Raw genomic sequence first — 20591 nt, 5'->3', positions numbered from 1 at the left:
AAGAACCATCTCTTACCTGCTTTCTCCTAAAGCAGGTAAGCCTTCTCCTTAGCCTTTCTAGCCTTCCCAGTCCTTTAATAGCAGCTCACAAAATTGCCTGGGCTCGGGACGCTGCTAAACTCTTTGAGCATTGGCAATTTGCTTCTGAGGGGCACTGCTTTAGCTAGGAGGTGCAGATCACCTCCCAGCTTAGCATCCTCGCCTCTACCGCCCCCACAGAGCTGACACGCTTTGCCCTGCAATTCTGCAAACCAAGGTAACAACAAGCAGCCACCTGTGCATGCCCCGTGTGCCCCTCTGCACGGCCCGTCACCGCTGGGGGACACGGGGGTGTAGGGGGCTGCGCACACCCCGTGCACCGCCCCGGGACGCGGCTTCCCGCGGCTTCCCGCGCCTCGCTGCAGGGCGCTGCAGGGCGCTGCAGGGCTCTTCCCGCGCAGGACGGCGGCGCTGCGCCGAGCGCGGGAACGGAGCGCGCCGCTCCCCCCCGCGCCGGCCAGGGAGCGGCGCTCGCGCCGCGCGCGAGCCCGTTGGCGGGCCGCTGACTGAAAGCCCCGCCCACGCGCCTGTCAGCAGCGGAGGCTGAGGAGAGCGGCGGCCGATTGGGTGCGCTTTGTAGGGCGTAATAATATGTAATAATAAACCTTAAAAAGTCGCTCCGTGTGAGGAGCTGGGGGCTGTCACAAAAGGCACAAGTTAATTAGGGACGTTGGGGAGTTATCTGAGAGGACCGCGTAGCATTTCGGGGTAATTTTTTAAGAGAAAAGTGGAGGTAATTGAGGTGGGGGCGGGAGGGAGAAGGATCGGGCCCGAGGTGGCTTGGGACAAAATGAACGTTTTTCAGGGTAAATCAGAGGTAATATGGGCAGCGTGAACATTTTAGAGGGAAAGCCTAAGAAAAATTAAAGTGAGCATAGGTGGCGTTTTAGGAGGGAAAAGGTGGGGTGATTTAGAGGGAACAGAATAAGCAGTTTGAGAAATTTTGTGGGCAAAAATGGAAAATGGGTGTTGCTTCCAAGGAAAAAGCTGAAGTAAATTAAAGGGTCAAAGATGGCACTTTTGAGGAAAAACTGAGGTAATTTGTGGAGAAGAAAAGAAAAAAAACACACACAAAAAAACGAAAACAAACAAAAACAACAAAAAAAATTTTTTTTCAGGGAAAAGCTGAAGTAAGTTAGAAGGATCAAAGCTGGCTTTATTTTTTTATTTTTTATTTTCCTTTTTTAAGGGAAATCTGAAGAAACTTGGGCAAAAATTAGCATTATTATTATTATTATTTTTTTTTTTTTTTTTTTTTTTTTTGTAGGGAAAAGCTAAGGTAAATTAGAAGGGAAAATGGTGGTATTTTTTGAAGGGAAATCTCAGGTAACTGTGGCAAATATCAGTTTTTGTTTTATTTTCCCCCAGGGAAAAGCAGAACCAAGTTAGAAGGGTCAAAAGTAGCATTTTTTGAGGAAAATCTTGAGGTAATATGTGGACAAAAGTCAGCTTGTTGTGAGGAAAAGCTAAGGTAAATTAGAAGGGTCAAAGGTAGCATTTGTTTTTGAAGGGAAATCTCAGGAAACGGGCAAAAATCATCTTTTTTTTATGGGGAAAAGCTAAGGCAAATTAGAAGGGTCAAAGGTGGAATTTTCTGAGGAAAAATTTGAGGTAATTTGTAGGTAAAAATCAGGTTTTTTTTTGTTTTTTTGTTTTTTTTTTGAGGGAAAACCTGTGGTAAATTAGAAGGGTCCAAGGTGGAGTATTTTGATGGAAATGCTGAGGTAATTTGTGGACAAAAATCCTTTTTTTTTTTTTTTTTTTTTTTTTTTTTCCCTGGGAAAAGCTGAAGTAAGTTAGAAGGGTCAAAGGTAGATTTTTTTCTGAGGAAAGTGTTGAGGTAATTTGTGGGCAAGAATCAGGTTTTTTTTTGTTTTTTTTTTTTTGTTTTTTTTTTTCCCCAGGGAAAAGATGAAGTAAATTGAAGAGTCACAGGTAGGATGTTTTGAGGAAAATGTTGTATGCAAAAATGAGCGTTTTTATCAGTGAAAACCTGAGGTAAATTGAAGGGTCAAAAGTAGAATTTTTTGATGGAAATGTTGAGGTAATTTGTGGACAAAAATCCTCTTTTTTTTTTTTTTTTTTTTTTTTTTTCTTCCAGGGAAAAGCTGAAGTAAGTTAAAAGGGTCAAAGGTAGATTTTTCTGAGGAAAATGTTGAGGTAATTTGTGAGCAAATATCCCCTTTTCTTTTTTATTTTATTTTTTTCTTCTCAGGAAAAAGCTGAAGCAAGTTAAAAGGGTCAAAGGAGGAATGTTTTGAGGAAAATGTTGAGGTAATTTTGGGGCAAAAATGAGCATTTTTTTCCCTGGGAAAAGTTGAAGTAAGTGAGTGACAAGGGTCAAAAGTGGCTTTTTCTCTTTTTTCCTTTTCCTTTTTTCCTCGGAAATCTCAGATAGCTTGGGCAAAAATGAGCATTTTTTTCACTGGAAAGCTGAAGTAAGTGAGTGACAAGGGTCAAAGGTGGCTTTTTCTCTTTTTTCCTCTTCTTTTTTTCCTTTTCCATTTTTCCTCGGAAATCTCAGATAGCTTGGACAAAAAATCAGCTTTTTTTTTTTTTTCCCTGGGAAAAGTTGAAGTAAGTTAAAAGGGAGAAAGCTGGATTTTTTTTTGAGGAAAATTTTGAGGTAATTTTTGGGCAAAAATGAGCATATTTGTAGGGAAAAGCTGAGGTAAATTAGAATTGGCAAAGGTGGAATTTTTTGAAGAAAATGTTGAGGTAATTTGTGGGCAAGAATCAGTCCCCCCCGCCCCCGCCCCTTCGGGGAAAAGATGAAGTAAATTGAAGGGTCACAGGTAGGATGTTTTGAGGAAAATGTTGTATGCAAAAATGAGCATTTTTATCAGTGAAAACCTGAGGTAAATTAAAGGGTCAAAGGTAGAATTTTTTGATGGAAATATTGAGGTAATTTGTGGACAAAAATGAGCATTTTTTTGAGGGAAAACCTGAGGTAAGTTAGAAGTGGCAAGGGTGGAATTCTTTTGAAGGAAAATGTTGAGGTAATTCTGGGGCAAAAATCAAATTTTTTTTTTTTCTCAAGAAAAAACTTTAAGTAAATTGAAGGGTTACAAAAAGGATGTTTTGAGGACAACGTTGTATGCAAAAATGAGCATTTTTATCAGTGAAATACTGAGGTAAATTGAAGGGTCAAAGCTGGCATTTTCTGAGAAAAATATTGATGTATGTTCTGGGCAAAAATGAGCATTTTTATCAGTGAAAATCTGAAGTAAGTGACAAAGATCAAAGGTGGCTTTATTTATTTATTTTTTAAGGGAAATGTCAGGGCAAAAAAAATCTTTTTTTTTTTTTTTAGGAAAATTTTGAGGTAATATGTGGACAAAAATCAGCTTTTTTTCTGGAGAAAAGCTGAAGTAAGTTAGAAGGTTCAAAGGTGGATTATTCTGAGTAAAATGTTGAGGTAATTTTTGGGCAAAAATGAGCATTTTTTTCACTGGAAAGCTGAAGTAAGTGAGTGACAAGGGTCAAAGGTGGCTTTTTCTCTTTTTTCCTCTTCTTTTTTTCCTTTTCCATTTTTCCTCGGAAATCTCAGATAGCTTGGACAAAAAATCAGCTTTTATTTTTTTTCCCTGGGAAAAGTTGAAGTAAGTTAGAAGGGAGAAAGCTGGATTTTTTTTTTGAGGAAATTTTTGAGGTAATTTTTGGGCAAAAATGAGCATATTTGTAGGGAAAAGCTGAGGTAAATTAGAGAGTCAAATATGGCATTTTTTTTAAGGAAAAAAGTGAGGTAACTTAGTGGGCAAAAATGAGCATTTTTTTGAGGGAAAACTTGAGGTAAATTAGAAGTGGCAAAGGTGGAATTTTTTGAGGAAAATGTTGAGGTAATTTGTGGGCAAAAAGGAGCACTTTTTTCCAGGGAAAAAATAAGGTGAATTAGAAAGGTCAAAGGTACCATTTGTTTTTGAAAGGAAATGTCAGGACACAGAAAAAAATCAGATTTTTTAGAGAAAAGCTGAAATAAGATAGAAGGGTCAAAGGTGGAATTTTTTCAGGAAAATGTTGAGATAATTTATGGGCAAAAATCAGCTTTTTTTTTTTTTCCTGGAAAAGGCTGAAGTAAATTGAAGGGTCACAGATAGGATGTTTTGAGGAAAATACTGTATGCAAAAATGAGCATTTTTATCAGTGAAAAGCTGGAGTAAGTGACAAGGGTCAAAGATGGTGGCTTTTTTTTTTTTTTTTTTTTTTTTTTTTTTTTTTTAGGGAAATGTCAGGGCAAAAAATGAGCATTTTCTCCTGGGAAAAGTTGAAGTAAGTTAGATGGGTGAAAGGTGGATTTTTTTGAGAAAATTTCTGAGAGGTAACATTGTGAGAAAAAATGACCATTTTTTCCAGATTAAAGGTTAAGTAGGTAACAAGGCTCAAACATGGCATTTTCAGAGAAAAAAAATTCAAATAATTTGTGGCCAAACAAATATTTTTTTATAGGGAAAAACTAAGATAAGTTAGAAGGGATTGGATAGAAACTTTTGAAGCAAAATCTCAGGTAACGAGGGCAAAAATGTGCTTTTTTTTTTTTAGGGAAAAGCTGAAATAAATTAGAAGTCTCTAATGTAGCATTTTTGAGTAATTTAGGAGGAAAAAAATATATTTTTAATGAAGATAGGGAAGTCAAAAAAGGGAGGAGAATAAAATGGGAGGAGAATAAACTTCAGGTAACATGGAGGAAAAAAAATAAGCATACTGTGACAGGAAATTTGAACAAAAACATAGATGTTACATTCTTTACATTACTATGTAACATTATGTTACATTATGAAGTAACTCTTTTCCCTCTAATTTAAAGGGGGAAAAAAAAAAAACAAGAAAAAGTATTATTTACATAACAAGTAAAAAAAATAAAGTGAAAAAGAAAGAGTAAATGGATAAAATAAACAGAAAATGAGAAGTAACAGGTGCAGTTTGCTCATGGGGAAAGAGAGAGAAGCTAGAGCTCTACTGTTATAAACGTCTCGTCCTTCCTTTGAAGCAGCAGCCAGTGGGGAAGAAAGAAGAGGGAGGCGTCGTGTGGACCTGCACTGCGAGGCAAGACTGACGAAGAAGAGGAGCAGAGGAGCAAAGAGAAAGGCACTCTGGGCAAAAGGCCGTCCCGGTCGAGAGGTCTGCAGACACGTAAGAAGAGCATGGCCGGCACCTTTGGTGTCCTGGCCGGCTTTGCGCTGGGCGACCTCCCTGTAAGCAGGGCTCAGGTCTTTTGCTTTAGTCGGCCTTTTGCCACGCTGCTCCTTTGGCTGCCTGGAGAGAGTGTCAACCCTGTAAGGAGGGTGAGCGCCACTGTCTCCGCACCCGAGGGGGAACTGGAGCTCTCTGGACCCCAAGGCCACCCTGTAAGCAGGGGAGGGCCGTTTTGCCCACCCGACTCCTGCGGCCCTGGCGGCTTTCTGCCTGCGGCCAGCGTGACGCCCCGTAGGCGGGGTGTGTGTCACGGCATGCAGCCCCGATGGGGTGGGTCTGAGGCTCTCCTGGCCTGCTCGTGGGTAGGGGTTGCCCCCCGGCCCGCTCTGGATGGTGTCTGCACGCAGTTCCCTGTCTCTTGTGGAAAGCCAAGTTTGCCCCTGGCCCTGGCCCTCTCCCTCTTCTCCCTCTCCCTGTCCTTGTCGGGGTGTGTGAGTGAGCCCGTCCTCTAGGCCCCTGTTAAAAATAAAAATAAAAAAGCTGCAGCTTGCTTAGCTTTGGCTTCCCAGAAGGGAACGCAGGGCTCTGTGCAGATGCAGGGGGGTCCCCTTTCAGGCCCCGAGCCGAGGGTTGAGTCTGGACTCGCCCCTTATTTCCTAGGACAGGGCCAAGCCACTTCCTTGGTAGCAGACCAGCCTGTAGCCAGGGCCTGGGTCTGCGCCTGTCCTTCTGGCGCCCTGCCAGCGTGACGCCCCGTAGTCGGGGTGTGTGTCACGAGCCCTGGAGCCCTCTGTCCCCAGGAGCAGCCCGAGCTCCCCCTGTAAGCAGGGCGGAGGTGGCGGCAGTGCCGCAGCCGGCTGCTTTAGCCAGCCAGCAGGAACAACCCCAGCATCGCCCCATCGGAGGGGGCCGGCTGAGGAAGTGTTGTGCCGGAAGGCGGGCATAGTCCCATCGCCTTTGGCGTTGCTTTTGGTTGGGGTGACGTGCGCGCAGTTGGCGCGGAGGTGTCTCCCTGGGCTCCTGAAGACGTGGTGTTGTGCTGCAGCCAGGAGGGCCAGCCCGTCCGTCGGGCCTAGGCCGGAGCCTCGTGCTCCATGGGGCTTTCTTGGGAGGCGGTGAGGCGTGGGGGGACCGCCCTGTAGGCAGGGCTGTGCGTGTCCCCTGCCCTGGACAGGAGGCGCCTGTAGGGCCCCCGCTGTAATCAGGGGGGCGGGCACCTGTGGCCCCGGCCTTTCAGAGGCGCGGGGCCGAGTTGTGTGGAGGGGCCGGGCGTGCCCTCCCCGTACTCGGGGCTGGGGTCCCGGCCCCCGGCCTTTGGCCGTGCCGCTCCACCGCCTGGCTGCTGAGAAGTCGTTCCTGCTGGTGTGGGGGAAGGCCGAGCTCTGGGGCTCCCTGGGTGTCGACCTGCCTGTAATCAGGGGTGCGGGTCTGGGAGCCTTTGTGCTCCGCTGGCAGCCGGTGTGGGGTGACCGTCCCGTTAGCGGGTTCGCGGTCAGGGTGCCCCGGAATCGGAGAGAAGGAGCCTCCGTTTGCCTTTGGGACCAGGGCTGCCCCGTAACTCGGGGGCCAGCCAGTGCCCTGGCGTCCCGGGCACTTTGCGGTCCAGGCAGCGGCTCGAGCCCCCTGTAAGCAGGGGTGCAGCCTGTCTGGCCGCTGCTTTGCCTGCCCAGCTCCGTTTGCCCAGGGTGCCCGCCTCCGAGCCCAGCTCCAGCACCGGCTGGAGCTCTGCTGCGCGTCCCTCAGGTGAGAAAAGCTCATTTCCGCTGTTTTTGTCAGGGGCTGTCTGGGTGTCTGGTCTGGAGGGTGGCAGGGCTGAGCCAGGGGCCAGGCAGTGCTGTGGGGAGCTCTCTCCGGGGACGGGGCTCCCCATATCCGCCAGGCACAGGAGTTGGTCTAAGCGTCTCGTCCTTCCTTTGCAGCAGCAGCCGGTGGGGAAGAAAGAAGAGGGAGGCGTCGTGTGGACCTGCACTGCGAGGCAAGAGCGACGAAGAAGAGGAGAAGAGGGAGGCGTCGTGTGGACCTGCACTGCGAGGCAAGACTGACGAAGAAGAGGAGCAGAGGAGCAAAGAGAAAGGCACTCTGGGCAAAAGGCCGTCCCGGTCGAGAGGTCTGCAGACACGTAAGAAGAGCATGGCCGGCACCTTTGGTGTCCTGGCCGGCTTTGCGCTGGGCGACCTCCCTGTAAGCAGGGCTCAGGTCTTTTGCTTTAGTCGGCCTTTTGCCACGCTGCTCCTTTGGCTGCCTGGAGAGAGTGTCAACCCTGTAAGGAGGGTGAGCGCCACTGTCTCCGCACCCGAGGGGGAACTGGAGCTCTCTGGACCCCAAGGCCACCCTGTAAGCAGGGGAGGGCCGTTTTGCCCACCCGACTCCTGCGGCCCTGGCGGCTTTCTGCCTGCGGCCAGCGTGACGCCCCGTAGTCGGGGTGTGTGTCACGAGCCCTGGAGCCCTCTGTCCCCAGGAGCAGCCCGAGCTCCCCCTGTAAGCAGGGCGGAGGTGGCGGCAGTGCCGCAGCCGGCTGCTTTAGCCAGCCAGCAGGAACAACCCCAGCATCGCCCCATCGGAGGGGGCCGGCTGAGGAAGTGTTGTGCCGGAAGGCGGGCATAGTCCCATCGCCTTTGGCGTTGCTTTTGGTTGGGGTGACGTGCGCGCAGTTGGCGCGGAGGTGTCTCCCTGGGCTCCTGAAGACGTGGTGTTGTGCTGCAGCCAGGAGGGCCAGCCCGTCCGTCGGGCCTAGGCCGGAGCCTCGTGCTCCATGGGGCTTTCTTGGGAGGCGGTGAGGCGTGGGGGGACCGCCCTGTAGGCAGGGCTGTGCGTGTCCCCTGCCCTGGACAGGAGGCGCCTGTAGGGCCCCCGCTGTAATCAGGGGGGCGGGCACCTGTGGCCCCGGCCTTTCAGAGGCGCGGGGCCGAGTTGTGTGGAGGGGCCGGGCGTGCCCTCCCCGTACTCGGGGCTGGGGTCCCGGCCCCCGGCCTTTGGCCGTGCCGCTCCACCGCCTGGCTGCTGAGAAGTCGTTCCTGCTGGTGTGGGGGAAGGCCGAGCTCTGGGGCTCCCTGGGTGTCGACCTGCCTGTAATCAGGGGTGCGGGTCTGGGAGCCTTTGTGCTCCGCTGGCAGCCGGTGTGGGGTGACCGTCCCGTTAGCGGGTTCGCGGTCAGGGTGCCCCGGAATCGGAGAGAAGGAGCCTCCGTTTGCCTTTGGGACCAGGGCTGCCCCGTAACTCGGGGGCCAGCCAGTGCCCTGGCGTCCCGGGCACTTTGCGGTCCAGGCAGCGGCTCGAGCCCCCTGTAAGCAGGGGTGCAGCCTGTCTGGCCGCTGCTTTGCCTGCCCAGCTCCGTTTGCCCAGGGTGCCCGCCTCCGAGCCCAGCTCCAGCACCGGCTGGAGCTCTGCTGCGCGTCCCTCAGGTGAGAAAAGCTCATTTCCGCTGTTTTTGTCAGGGGCTGTCTGGGTGTCTGGTCTGGAGGGTGGCAGGGCTGAGCCAGGGGCCAGGCAGTGCTGTGGGGAGCTCTCTCCGGGGACGGGGCTCCCCATATCCGCCAGGCACAGGAGTTGGTCTAAGCGTCTCGTCCTTCCTTTGCAGCAGCAGCCGGTGGGGAAGAAAGAAGAGGGAGGCGTCGTGTGGACCTGCACTGCGAGGCAAGAGCGACGAAGAAGAGGAGAAGAGGGAGGCGTCGTGTGGACCTGCACTGCGAGGCAAGAGCGACGAAGAAGAGGAGCAGAGGAGCAAAGAGAAAGGCACTCTGGGCAAAAGGCCGTCCCGGTCGAGAGGTCTGCAGACACGTAAGAAGAGCATGGCCGGCACCTTTGGTGTCCTGGCCGGCTTTGCGCTGGGCGACCTCCCTGTAAGCAGGGCTCAGGTCTTTTGCTTTAGTCGGCCTTTTGCCACGCTGCTCCTTTGGCTGCCTGGAGAGAGTGTCAACCCTGTAAGGAGGGTGAGCGCCACTGTCTCCGCACCCGAGGGGGAACTGGAGCTCTCTGGACCCCAAGGCCACCCTGTAAGCAGGGGAGGGCCGTTTTGCCCACCCGACTCCTGCGGCCCTGGCGGCTTTCTGCCTGCGGCCAGCGTGACGCCCCGTAGGCGGGGTGTGTGTCACGGCATGCAGCCCCGATGGGGTGGGTCTGAGGCTCTCCTGGCCTGCTCGTGGGTAGGGGTTGCCCCCCGGCCCGCTCTGGATGGTGTCTGCACGCAGTTCCCTGTCTCTTGTGGAAAGCCAAGTTTGCCCCTGGCCCTGGCCCTCTCCCTCTTCTCCCTCTCCCTGTCCTTGTCGGGGTGTGTGAGTGAGCCCGTCCTCTAGGCCCCTGTTAAAAATAAAAATAAAAAAGCTGCAGCTTGCTTAGCTTTGGCTTCCCAGAAGGGAACGCAGGGCTCTGTGCAGATGCAGGGGGGTCCCCTTTCAGGCCCCGAGCCGAGGGTTGAGTCTGGACTCGCCCCTTATTTCCTAGGACAGGGCCAAGCCACTTCCTTGGTAGCAGACCAGCCTGTAGCCAGGGCCTGGGTCTGCGCCTGTCCTTCTGGCGCCCTGCCAGCGTGACGCCCCGTAGTCGGGGTGTGTGTCACGAGCCCTGGAGCCCTCTGTCCCCAGGAGCAGCCCGAGCTCCCCCTGTAAGCAGGGCGGAGGTGGCGGCAGTGCCGCAGCCGGCTGCTTTAGCCAGCCAGCAGGAACAACCCCAGCATCGCCCCATCGGAGGGGGCCGGCTGAGGAAGTGTTGTGCCGGAAGGCGGGCATAGTCCCATCGCCTTTGGCGTTGCTTTTGGTTGGGGTGACGTGCGCGCAGTTGGCGCGGAGGTGTCTCCCCGGGCTCCTGAAGACGTGGTGTTGTGCTGCAGCCAGGAGGGCCAGCCCGTCCGTCGGGCCTAGGCCGGAGCCTCGTGCTCCATGCGGCTTTCTTGGGAGGCGGTGAGGCGTGGGGGGACCGCCCTGTAGGCAGGGCTGTGCGTGTCCCCTGCCCTGGACAGGAGGCGCCTGTAGGGCCCCCGCTGTAATCAGGGGGGCGGGCACCTGTGGCCCCGGCCTTTCAGAGGCGCGGGGCCGAGTTGTGTGGAGGGGCCGGGCGTGCCCTCCCCGTACTCGGGGCTGGGGTCCCGGCCCCCGGCCTTTGGCCGTGCCGCTCCACCGCCTGGCTGCTGAGAAGTCGTTCCTGCTGGTGTGGGGGAAGGCCGAGCTCTGGGGCTCCCTGGGTGTCGACCTGCCTGTAATCAGGGGTGCGGGTCTGGGAGCCTTTGTGCTCCGCTGGCAGCCGGTGTGGGGTGACCGTCCCGTTAGCGGGTTCGCGGTCAGGGTGCCCCGGAATCGGAGAGAAGGAGCCTCCGTTTGCCTTTGGGACCAGGGCTGCCCCGTAACTCGGGGGCCAGCCAGTGCCCTGGCGTCCCGGGCACTTTGCGGTCCAGGCAGCGGCTCGAGCCCCCTGTAAGCAGGGGTGCAGCCTGTCTGGCCGCTGCTTTGCCTGCCCAGCTCCGTTTGCCCAGGGTGCCCGCCTCCGAGCCCAGCTCCAGCACCGGCTGGAACTCTGCTGCGCGTCCCTCAGGTGAGAAAAGCTCATTTCCGCTGTTTTTGTCAGGGGCTGTCTGGGTGTCTGGTCTGGAGGGTGGCAGGGCTGAGCCAGGGGCCAGGCAGTGCTGTGGGGAGCTCTCTCCGGGGACGGGGCTCCCCATATCCGCCAGGCACAGGAGTTGGTCTAAGCGTCTCGTCCTTCCTTTGCAGCAGCAGCCGGTGGGGAAGAAAGAAGAGGGAGGCGTCGTGTGGACCTGCACTGCGAGGCAAGAGCGACGAAGAAGAGAAGAGGGAGGCGTCGTGTGGACCTGCACTGCGAGGCAAGACTGACGAAGAAGAGGAGCAGAGGAGCAAAGAGAAAGGCACTCTGGGCAAAAGGCCGTCCCCGTCGAGAGGTCTGCAGACACGTAAGAAGAGCATGGCCGGCACCTTTGGTGTCCTGGCCGGCTTTGCGCTGGGCGACCTCCCTGTAAGCAGGGCTCAGGTCTTTTGCTTTAGTCGGCCTTTTGCCACGCTGCTCCTTTGGCTGCCTGGAGAGAGTGTCAACCCTGTAAGGAGGGTGAGCGCCACTGTCTCCGCACCCGAGGGGGAACTGGAGCTCTCTGGACCCCAAGGCCACCCTGTAAGCAGGGGAGGGCCGTTTTGCCCACCCGACTCCTGCGGCCCTGGCGGCTTTCTGCCTGCGGCCAGCGTGACGCCCCGTAGGCGGGGTGTGTGTCACGGCATGCAGCCCCGATGGGGTGGGTCTGAGGCTCTCCTGGCCTGCTCGTGGGTAGGGGTTGCCCCCCGGCCCGCTCTGGATGGTGTCTGCACGCAGTTCCCTGTCTCTTGTGGAAAGCCAAGTTTGCCCCTGGCCCTGGCCCTCTCCCTCTTCTCCCTCTCCCTGTCCTTGTCGGGGTGTGTGAGTGAGCCCGTCCTCTAGGCCCCTGTTAAAAATAAAAATAAAAAAGCTGCAGCTTGCTTAGCTTTGGCTTCCCAGAAGGGAACGCAGGGCTCTGCGCAGATGCAGGGGGTTCCCCTTTCAGGCCCCGAGCCGAGGGTTGAGTCTGGACTCGCCCCTTATTTCCTAGGACAGGGCCAAGCCACTTCCTTGGTAGCAGACCAGCCTGTAGCCAGGGCCTGGGTCTGCGCCTGTCCTTCTGGCGCCCTGCCAGCGTGACGCCCCGTAGTCGGGGTGTGTGTCACGAGCCCTGGAGCCCTCTGTCCCCAGGAGCAGCCCGAGCTCCCCCTGTAAGCAGGGCGGAGGTGGCGGCAGTGCCGCAGCCGGCTGCTTTAGCCAGCCAGCAGGAACAACCCCAGCATCGCCCCATCGGAGGGGGCCGGCTGAGGAAGTGTTGTGCCGGAAGGCGGGCATAGTCCCATCGCCTTTGGCGTTGCTTTTGGTTGGGGTGACGTGCGCGCAGTTGGCGCGGAGGTGTCTCCCTGGGCTCCTGAAGACGTGGTGTTGTGCTGCAGCCAGGAGGGCCAGCCCGTCCGTCGGGCCTAGGCCGGAGCCTCGTGCTCCATGGGGCTTTCTTGGGAGGCGGTGAGGCGTGGGGGGACCGCCCTGTAGGCAGGGCTGTGCGTGTCCCCTGCCCTGGACAGGAGGCGCCTGTAGGGCCCCCGCTGTAATCAAGGGGGCGGGCACCTGTGGCCCCGGCCTTTCAGAGGCGCGGGGCCGAGTTGTGTGGAGGGGCCGGGCGTGCCCTCCCCGTACTCGGGGCTGGGGTCCCGGCCCCCGGCCTTTGGCCGTGCCGCTCCACCGCCTGGCTGCTGAGAAGTCGTTCCTGCTGGTGTGGGGGAAGGCCGAGCTCTGGGGCTCCCTGGGTGTCGACCTGCCTGTAATCAGGGGTGCGGGTCTGGGAGCCTTTGTGCTCCGCTGGCAGCCGGTGTGGGGTGACCGTCCCGTTAGCGGGTTCGCGGTCAGGGTGCCCCGGAATCGGAGAGAAGGAGCCTCCGTTTGCCTTTGGGACCAGGGCTGCCCCGTAACTCGGGGGCCAGCCAGTGCCCTGGCGTCCCGGGCACTTTGCGGTCCAGGCAGCGGCTCGAGCCCCCTGTAAGCAGGGGTGCAGCCTGTCTGGCCGCTGCTTTGCCTGCCCAGCTCCGTTTGCCCAGGGTGCCCGCCTCCGAGCCCAGCTCCAGCACCGGCTGGAACTCTGCTGCGCGTCCCTCAGGTGAGAAAAGCTCATTTCCGCTGTTTTTGTCAGGGGCTGTCTGGGTGTCTGGTCTGGAGGGTGGCAGGGCTGAGCCAGGGGCCAGGCAGTGCTGTGGGGAGCTCTCTCCGGGGACGGGGCTCCCCATATCCGCCAGGCACAGGAGTTGGTCTAAGCGTCTCGTCCTTCCTTTGCAGCAGCAGCCGGTGGGGAAGAAAGAAGAGGGAGGCGTCGTGTGGACCTGCACTGCGAGGCAAGAGCGACGAAGAAGAGGAGAAGAGGGAGGCGTCGTGTGGACCTGCACTGCGAGGCAAGACTGACGAAGAAGAGGAGCAGAGGAGCAAAGAGAAAGGCACTCTGGGCAAAAGGCCGTCCCGGTCGAGAGGTCTGCAGACACGTAAGAAGAGCATGGCCGGCACCTTTGGTGTCCTGGCCGGCTTTGCGCTGGGCGACCTCCCTGTAAGCAGGGCTCAGGTCTTTTGCTTTAGTCGGCCTTTTGCCACGCTGCTCCTTTGGCTGCCTGGAGAGAGTGTCAACCTTGTAAGGAGGGTGAGCGCCACTGTCTCCGCACCCGAGGGGGAACTGGAGCTCTCTGGACCCCAAGGCCACCCTGTAAGCAGGGGAGGGCCGTTTTGCCCACCCGACTCCTGCGGCCCTGGCGGCTTTCTGCCTGCGGCCAGCGTGACGCCCCGTAGGCGGGGTGTGTGTCACGGCATGCAGCCCCGATGGGGTGGGTCTGAGGCTCTCCTGGCCTGCTCGTGGGTAGGGGTTGCCCCCCGGCCCGCTCTGGATGGTGTCTGCACGCAGTTCCCTGTCTCTTGTGGAAAGCCAAGTTTGCCCCTGGCCCTGGCCCTCTCCCTCTTCTCCCTCTCCCTGTCCTTGTCGGGGTGTGTGAGTGAGCCCGTCCTCTAGGCCCCTGTTAAAAATAAAAATAAAAAAGCTGCAGCTTGCTTAGCTTTGGCTTCCCAGAAGGGAACGCAGGGCTCTGTGCAGATGCAGGGGGGTCCCCTTTCAGGCCCCGAGCCGAGGGTTGAGTCTGGACTCGCCCCTTATTTCCTAGGACAGGGCCAAGCCACTTCCTTGGTAGCAGACCAGCCTGTAGCCAGGGCCTGGGTCTGCGCCTGTCCTTCTGGCGCCCTGCCAGCGTGACGCCCCGTAGTCGGGGTGTGTGTCACGAGCCCTGGAGCCCTCTGTCCCCAGGAGCAGCCCGAGCTCCCCCTGTAAGCAGGGCGGAGGTGGCGGCAGTGCCGCAGCCGGCTGCTTTAGCCAGCCAGCAGGAACAACCCCAGCATCGCCCCATCGGAGGGGGCCGGCTGAGGAAGTGTTGTGCCGGAAGGCGGGCATAGTCCCATCGCCTTTGGCGTTGCTTTTGGTTGGGGTGACGTGCGCGCAGTTGGCGCGGAGGTGTCTCCCTGGGCTCCTGAAGACGTGGTGTTGTGCTGCAGCCAGGAGGGCCAGCCCGTCCGTCGGGCCTAGGCCGGAGCCTCGTGCTCCATGGGGCTTTCTTGGGAGGCGGTGAGGCGTGGGGGGACCGCCCTGTAGGCAGGGCTGTGCGTGTCCCCTGCCCTGGACAGGAGGCGCCTGTAGGGCCCCCGCTGTAATCAGGGGGGCGGGCACCTGTGGCCCCGGCCTTTCAGAGGCGCGGGGCCGAGTTGTGTGGAGGGGCCGGGCGTGCCCTCCCCGTACTCGGGGCTGGGGTCCCGGCCCCCGGCCTTTGGCCGTGCCGCTCCACCGCCTGGCTGCTGAGAAGTCGTTCCTGCTGGTGTGGGGGAAGGCCGAGCTCTGGGGCTCCCTGGGTGTCGACCTGCCTGTAATCAGGGGTGCGGGTCTGGGAGCCTTTGTGCTCCGCTGGCAGCCGGTGTGGGGTGACCGTCCCGTTAGCGGGTTCGCGGTCAGGGTGCCCTGGAATCGGAGAGAAGGAGCCTCCGTTTGCCTTTGGGACCAGGGCTGCCCCGTAACTCGGGGGCCAGCCAGTGCCCTGGCGTCCCGGGCACTTTGCGGTCCAGGCAGCGGCTCGAGCCCCCTGTAAGCAGGGGTGCAGCCTGTCTGGCCGCTGCTTTGCCTGCCCAGCTCCGTTTGCCCAGGGTGCCCGCCTCCGAGCCCAGCTCCAGCACCGGCTGGAGCTCTGCTGCGCGTCCCTCAGGTGAGAAAAGCTCATTTCCGCTGTTTTTGTCAGGGGCTGTCTGGGTGTCTGGTCTGGAGGGTGGCAGGGCTGAGCCAGGGGCCAGGCAGTGCTGTGGGGAGCTCTCTCCGGGGACGGGGCTCCCCATATCCGCCAGGCACAGGAGTTGGTCTAAGCGTCTCGTCCTTCCTTTGCAGCAGCAGCCGGTGGGGAAGAAAGAAGAGGGAGGCGTCGTGTGGACCTGCACTGCGAGGCAAGAGCGACGAAGAAGAGGAGAAGAGGGAGGCGTCGTGTGGACCTGCACTGCGAGGCAAGACTGACGAAGAAGAGGAGCAGAGGAGCAAAGAGAAAGGCACTCTGGGCAAAAGGCCGTCCCGGTCGAGAGGTCTGCAGACACGTAAGAAGAGCATGGCCGGCACCTTTGGTGTCCTGGCCGGCTTTGCGCTGGGCGACCTCCCTGTAAGCAGGGCTCAGGTCTTTTGCTTTAGTCGGCCTTTTGCCACGCTGCTCCTTTGGCTGCCTGGAGAGAGTGTCAACCCTGTAAGGAGGGTGAGCGCCACTGTCTCCGCACCCGAGGGGGAACTGGAGCTCTCTGGACCCCAAGGCCACCCTGTAAGCAGGGGAGGGCCGTTTTGCCCACCCGACTCCTGCGGCCCTGGCAGCTTTCTGCCTGCGGCCAGCGTGACGCCCCGTAGGCGGGGTGTGTGTCACGAGCCCTGGAGCCCTCTGTCCCCAGGAGCAGCCCGAGCTCCCCCTGTAAGCAGGGCGGAGGTGGCGGCAGTGCCGCAGCCGGCTGCTTTAGCCAGCCAGCAGGAACAACCCCAGCATCGCCCCATCGGAGGGGGCCGGCTGAGGAAGTGTTGTGCCGGAAGGCGGGCATAGTCCCATCGCCTTTGGCGTTGCTTTTGGTTGGGGTGACGTGCGCGCAGTTGGCGCGGAGGTGTCTCCCTGGGCTCCTGAAGACGTGGTGTTGTGCTGCAGCCAGGAGGGCCAGCCCGTCCGTCGGGCCTAGGCCGGAGCCTCGTGCTCCATGGGGCTTTCTTGGGAGGCGGTGAGGCGTGGGGGGACCGCCCTGTAGGCAGGGCTGTGCGTGTCCCCTGCCCTGGACAGGAGGCGCCTGTAGGGCCCCCGCTGTAATCAGGGGGGCGGGCACCTGTGGCCCCGGCCTTTCAGAGGCGCGGGGCCGAGTTGTGTGGAGGGGCCGGGCGTGCCCTCCCCGTACTCGGGGCTGGGGTCCCGGCCCCCGGCCTTTGGCCGTGCCGCTCCACCGCCTGGCTGCTGAGAAGTCGTTCCTGCTGGTGTGGGGGAAGGCCGAGCTCTGGGGCTCCCTGGGTGTCGACCTGCCTGTAATCAGGGGTGCGGGTCTGGGAGCCTTTGTGCTCCGCTGGCAGCCGGTGTGGGGTGACCGTCCCGTTAGCGGGTTCGCGGTCAGGGTGCCCCGGAATCGGAGAGAAGGAGCCTCCGTTTGCCTTTGGGACCAGGGCTGCCCCGTAACTCGGGGGCCAGCCAGTGCCCTGGCGTCCCGGGCACTTTGCGGTCCAGGCAGCGGCTCGAGCCCCCTGTAAGCAGGGGTGCAGCCTGTCTGGCCGCTGCTTTGCCTGCCCAGCTCCGTTTGCCCAGGGTGCCCGCCTCCGAGCCCAGCTCCAGCACCGGCTGGAACTCTGCTGCGCGTCCCTCAGGTGAGAAAAGCTCATTTCCGCTGTTTTTGTCAGGGGCTGTCTGGGTGTCTGGTCTGGAGGGTGGCAGGGCTGAGCCAGGGGCCAGGCAGTGCTGTGGGGAGCTCTCTCCGGGGACGGGGCTCCCCATATCCGCCAGGCACAGGAGTTGGTCTAAGCGTCTCGTCCTTCCTTTGCAGCAGCAGCCGGTGGGGAAGAAAGAAGAGGGAGGCGTCGTGTGGACCTGCACTGCGAGGCAAGAGCGACGAAGAAGAGGAGAAGAGGGAGGCGTCGTGTGGACCTGCACTGCGAGGCAAGACTGACGAAGAAGAGGAGCAGAGGAGCAAAGAGAAAGGCACTCTGGGCAAAAGGCCGTCCCGGTCGAGAGGTCTGCAGACACGTAAGAAGAGCATGGCCAGCACCTTTGGTGTCCTGGCCGGCTTTGCGCTGGGCGACCTCCCTGTAAGCAGGGCTCAGGTCTTTTGCTTTAGTCGGCCTTTTGCCACACTGCTCCTTTGGCTGCCTGGAGAGAGTGTCAACCCTGTAAGGAGGGTGAGCGCCACTGTCTCCGCACCCGAGGGGGAACTGGAGCTCTCTGGACCCCAAGGCCACCCTGTAAGCAGGGGAGGGCCGTTTTGCCCACCCGACTCCTGCGGCCCTGGCAGCTTTCTGCCTGCGGCCAGCGTGACGCCCCGTAGTCGGGGTGTGTGTCACGAGCCCTGGAGCCCTCTGTCCCCAGGAGCAGCCCGAGCTCCCCCTGTAAGCAGGGCGGAGGTGGCGGCAGTGCCGCAGCCGGCTGCTTTAGCCAGCCAGCAGGAACAACCCCAGCATCGCCCCATCGGAGGGGGCCGGCTGAGGAAGTGTTGTGCCGGAAGGCGGGCATAGTCCCATCGCCTTTGGCGTTGCTTTTGGTTGGGGTGACGTGCGCGCAGTTGGCGCGGAGGTGTCTCCCTGGGCTCCTGAAGACGTGGTGTTGTGCTGCAGCCAGGAGGGCCAGCCCGTCCGTCGGGCCTAGGCCGGAGCCTCGTGCTCCATGGGGCTTTCTTGGGAGGCGGTGAGGCGTGGGGGGACCGCCCTGTAGGCAGGGCTGTGCGTGTCCCCTGCCCTGGACAGGAGGCGCCTGTAGGGCCCCCGCTGTAATCAGGGGGGCGGGCACCTGTGGCCCCGGCCTTTCAGAGGCGCGGGGCCGAGTTGTGTGGAGGGGCCGGGCGTGCCCTCCCCGTACTCGGGGCTGGGGTCCCGGCCCCCGGCCTTTGGCCGTGCCGCTCCACCGCCTGGCTGCTGAGAAGTCGTTCCTGCTGGTGTGGGGGAAGGCCGAGCTCTGGGGCTCCCTGGGTGTCGACCTGCCTGTAATCAGGGGTGCGGGTCTGGGAGCCTTTGTGCTCCGCTGGCAGCCGGTGTGGGGTGACCGTCCCGTTAGCGGGTTCGCGGTCAGGGTGCCCCGGAATCGGAGAGAAGGAGCCTCCGTTTGCCTTTGGGACCAGGGCTGCCCCGTAACTCGGGGGCCAGCCAGTGCCCTGGCGTCCCGGGCACTTTGCGGTCCAGGCAGCGGCTCGAGCCCCCTGTAAGCAGGGGTGCAGCCTGTCTGGCCGCTGCTTTGCCTGCCCAGCTCCGTTTGCCCAGGGTGCCCGCCTCCGAGCCCAGCTCCAGCACCGGCTGGAACTCTGCTGCGCGTCCCTCAGGTGAGAAAAGCTCATTTCCGCTGTTTTTGTCAGGGGCTGTCTGGGTGTCTGGTCTGGAGGGTGGCAGGGCTGAGCCAGGGGCCAGGCAGTGCTGTGGGGAGCTCTCTCCGGGGACGGGGCTCCCCATATCCGCCAGGCACAGGAGTTGGTCTAAGCGTCTCGTCCTTCCTTTGCAGCAGCAGCCGGTGGGGAAGAAAGAAGAGGGAGGCGTCGTGTGGACCTGCACTGCGAGGCAAGAGCGACGAAGAAGAGGAGAAGAGGGAGGCGTCGTGTGGACCTGCACTGCGAGGCAAGACTGACGAAGAAGAGGAGCAGAGGAGCAAAGAGAAAGGCACTCTGGGCAAAAGGCCGTCCCGGTCGAGAGGTCTGCAGACACGTAAGAAGAGCATGGCCGGCACCTTTGGTGTCCTGGCCGGCTTTGCGCTGGGCGACCTCCCTGTAAGCAGGGCTCAGGTCTTTTGCTTTAGTCGGCCTTTTGCCACGCTGCTCCTTTGGCTGCCTGGAGAGAGTGTCAACCCTGTAAGGAGGGTGAGCGCCACTGTCTCCGCACCCGAGGGGGAACTGGAGCTCTCTGGACCCCAAGGCCACCCTGTAAGCAGGGGAGGGCCGTTTTGCCCACCCGACTCCTGCGGCCCTGGCAGCTTTCTGCCTGCGGCCAGCGTGACGCCCCGTAGGCGGGGTGTGTGTCACGAGCCCTGGAGCCCTCTGTCCCCAGGAGCAGCCCGAGCTCCCCCTGTAAGCAGGGCGGAGGTGGCGGCAGTGCCGCAGCCGGCTGCTTTAGCCAGCCAGCAGGAACAACCCCAGCATCGCCCCATCGGAGGGGGCCGGCTGAGGAAGTGTTGTGCCGGAAGGCGGGCATAGTCCCATCGCCTTTGGCGTTGCTTTTGGTTGGGGTGACGTGCGCGCAGTTGGCGCGGAGGTGTCTCCCTGGGCTCCTGAAGACGTGGTGTTGTGCTGCAGCCAGGAGGGCCAGCCCGTCCGTCGGGCCTAGGCCGGAGCCTCGTGCTCCATGGGGCTTTCTTGGAAGGCGGTGAGGCGTGGGGGGACCGCCCTGTAGGCAGGGCTGTGCGTGTCCCCTGCCCTGGACAGGAGGCGCCTGTAGGGCCCCCGCTGTAATCAGGGGGGCGGGCACCTGTGGCCCCGGCCTTTCAGAGGCGCGGGGCCGAGTTGTGTGGAGGGGCCGGGCGTGCCCTCCCCGTACTCGGGGCTGGGGTCCCGGCCCCCGGCCTTTGGCCGTGCTGCTCCACCGCCTGGCTGCTGAGAAGTCGTTCCTGCTGGTGTGGGGGAAGGCCGAGCTCTGGGGCTCCCTGGGTGTCGACCTGCCTGTAATCAGGGGTGCGGGTCTGGGAGCCTTTGTGCTCCGCTGGCAGCCGGTGTGGGGTGACCGTCCCGTTAGCGGGTTCGCGGTCAGGGTGCCCCGGAATCGGAGAGAAGGAGCCTCCGTTTGCCTTTGGGACCAGGGCTGCCCCGTAACTCGGGGGCCAGCCAGTGCCCTGGCGTCCCGGGCACTTTGCGGTCCAGGCAGCGGCTCGAGCCCCCTGTAAGCAGGGGTGCAGCCTGTCTGGCCGCTGCTTTGCCTGCCCAGCTCCGTTTGCCCAGGGTGCCCGCCTCCGAGCCCAGCTCCAGCACCGGCTGGAGCTCTGCTGCGTGTCCCTCAGGTGAGAAAAGCTCATTTCCGCTGTTTTTGTCAGGGGCTGTCTGGGTGTCTGGTCTGGAGGGTGGCAGGGCTGAGCCAGGGGCCAGGCAGTGCTGTGGGGAGCTCTCTCCGGGGACGGGGCTCCCCATATCCGCCAGGCACAGGAGTTGGTCTAAGCGTCTCGTCCTTCCTTTGCAGCAGCAGCCGGTGGGGAAGAAAGAAGAGGGAGGCGTCGTGTGGACCTGCACTGCGAGGCAAGAGCGACGAAGAAGAGGAGAAGAGGGAGGCGTCGTGTGGACCTGCACTGCGAGGCAAGACTGACGAAGAAGAGGAGCAGAGGAGCAAAGAGAAAGGCACTCTGGGCAAAAGGCCGTCCCGGTCGAGAGGTCTGCAGACACGTAAGAAGAGCATGGCCGGCACCTTTGGTGTCCTGGCCGGCTTTGCGCTGGGCGACCTCCCTGTAAGCAGGGCTCAGGTCTTTTGCTTTAGTCGGCCTTTTGCCACGCTGCTCCTTTGGCTGCCTGGAGAGAGTGTCAACCCTGTAAGGAGGGTGAGCGCCACTGTCTCCGCACCCGAGGGGGAACTGGAGCTCTCTGGACCCCAAGGCCACCCTGTAAGCAGGGGAGGGCCGTTTTGCCCACCCGACTCCTGCGGCCCTGGCAGCTTTCTGCCTGCGGCCAGCGTGACGCCCCGTAGTCGGGGT

General features: G+C 59.3%; 1 long non-coding RNA gene across 2 annotated transcripts; it reads left to right on the top strand.

Moving 5' to 3' along the window:
* Window positions 1-732: 732 nt before the first annotated feature.
* On the top strand, window positions 733-16989 carry LOC119717961 (uncharacterized). Of its 2 annotated transcripts, none has more exons than XR_011811615.1 (4): window positions 733-747; window positions 5030-12814; window positions 12991-16594; window positions 16771-16989. It is a non-coding gene; the product is annotated as an uncharacterized lncRNA (long non-coding RNA). The 2 variants fall into 2 exon arrangements; XR_011811614.1 differs by having other exon boundaries at window positions 5027-12814.
* The last annotated feature ends 3602 nt before the right edge of the window (window positions 16990-20591 follow it).

The sequence above is a fragment of the Anas platyrhynchos genome, chromosome 10 (assembly GCF_047663525.1).
Source record: "Anas platyrhynchos isolate ZD024472 breed Pekin duck chromosome 10, IASCAAS_PekinDuck_T2T, whole genome shotgun sequence".
NCBI lineage: Eukaryota > Metazoa > Chordata > Aves > Anseriformes > Anatidae > Anas > Anas platyrhynchos.
This window is presented reverse-complemented; position numbering and strand designations above follow the sequence as displayed.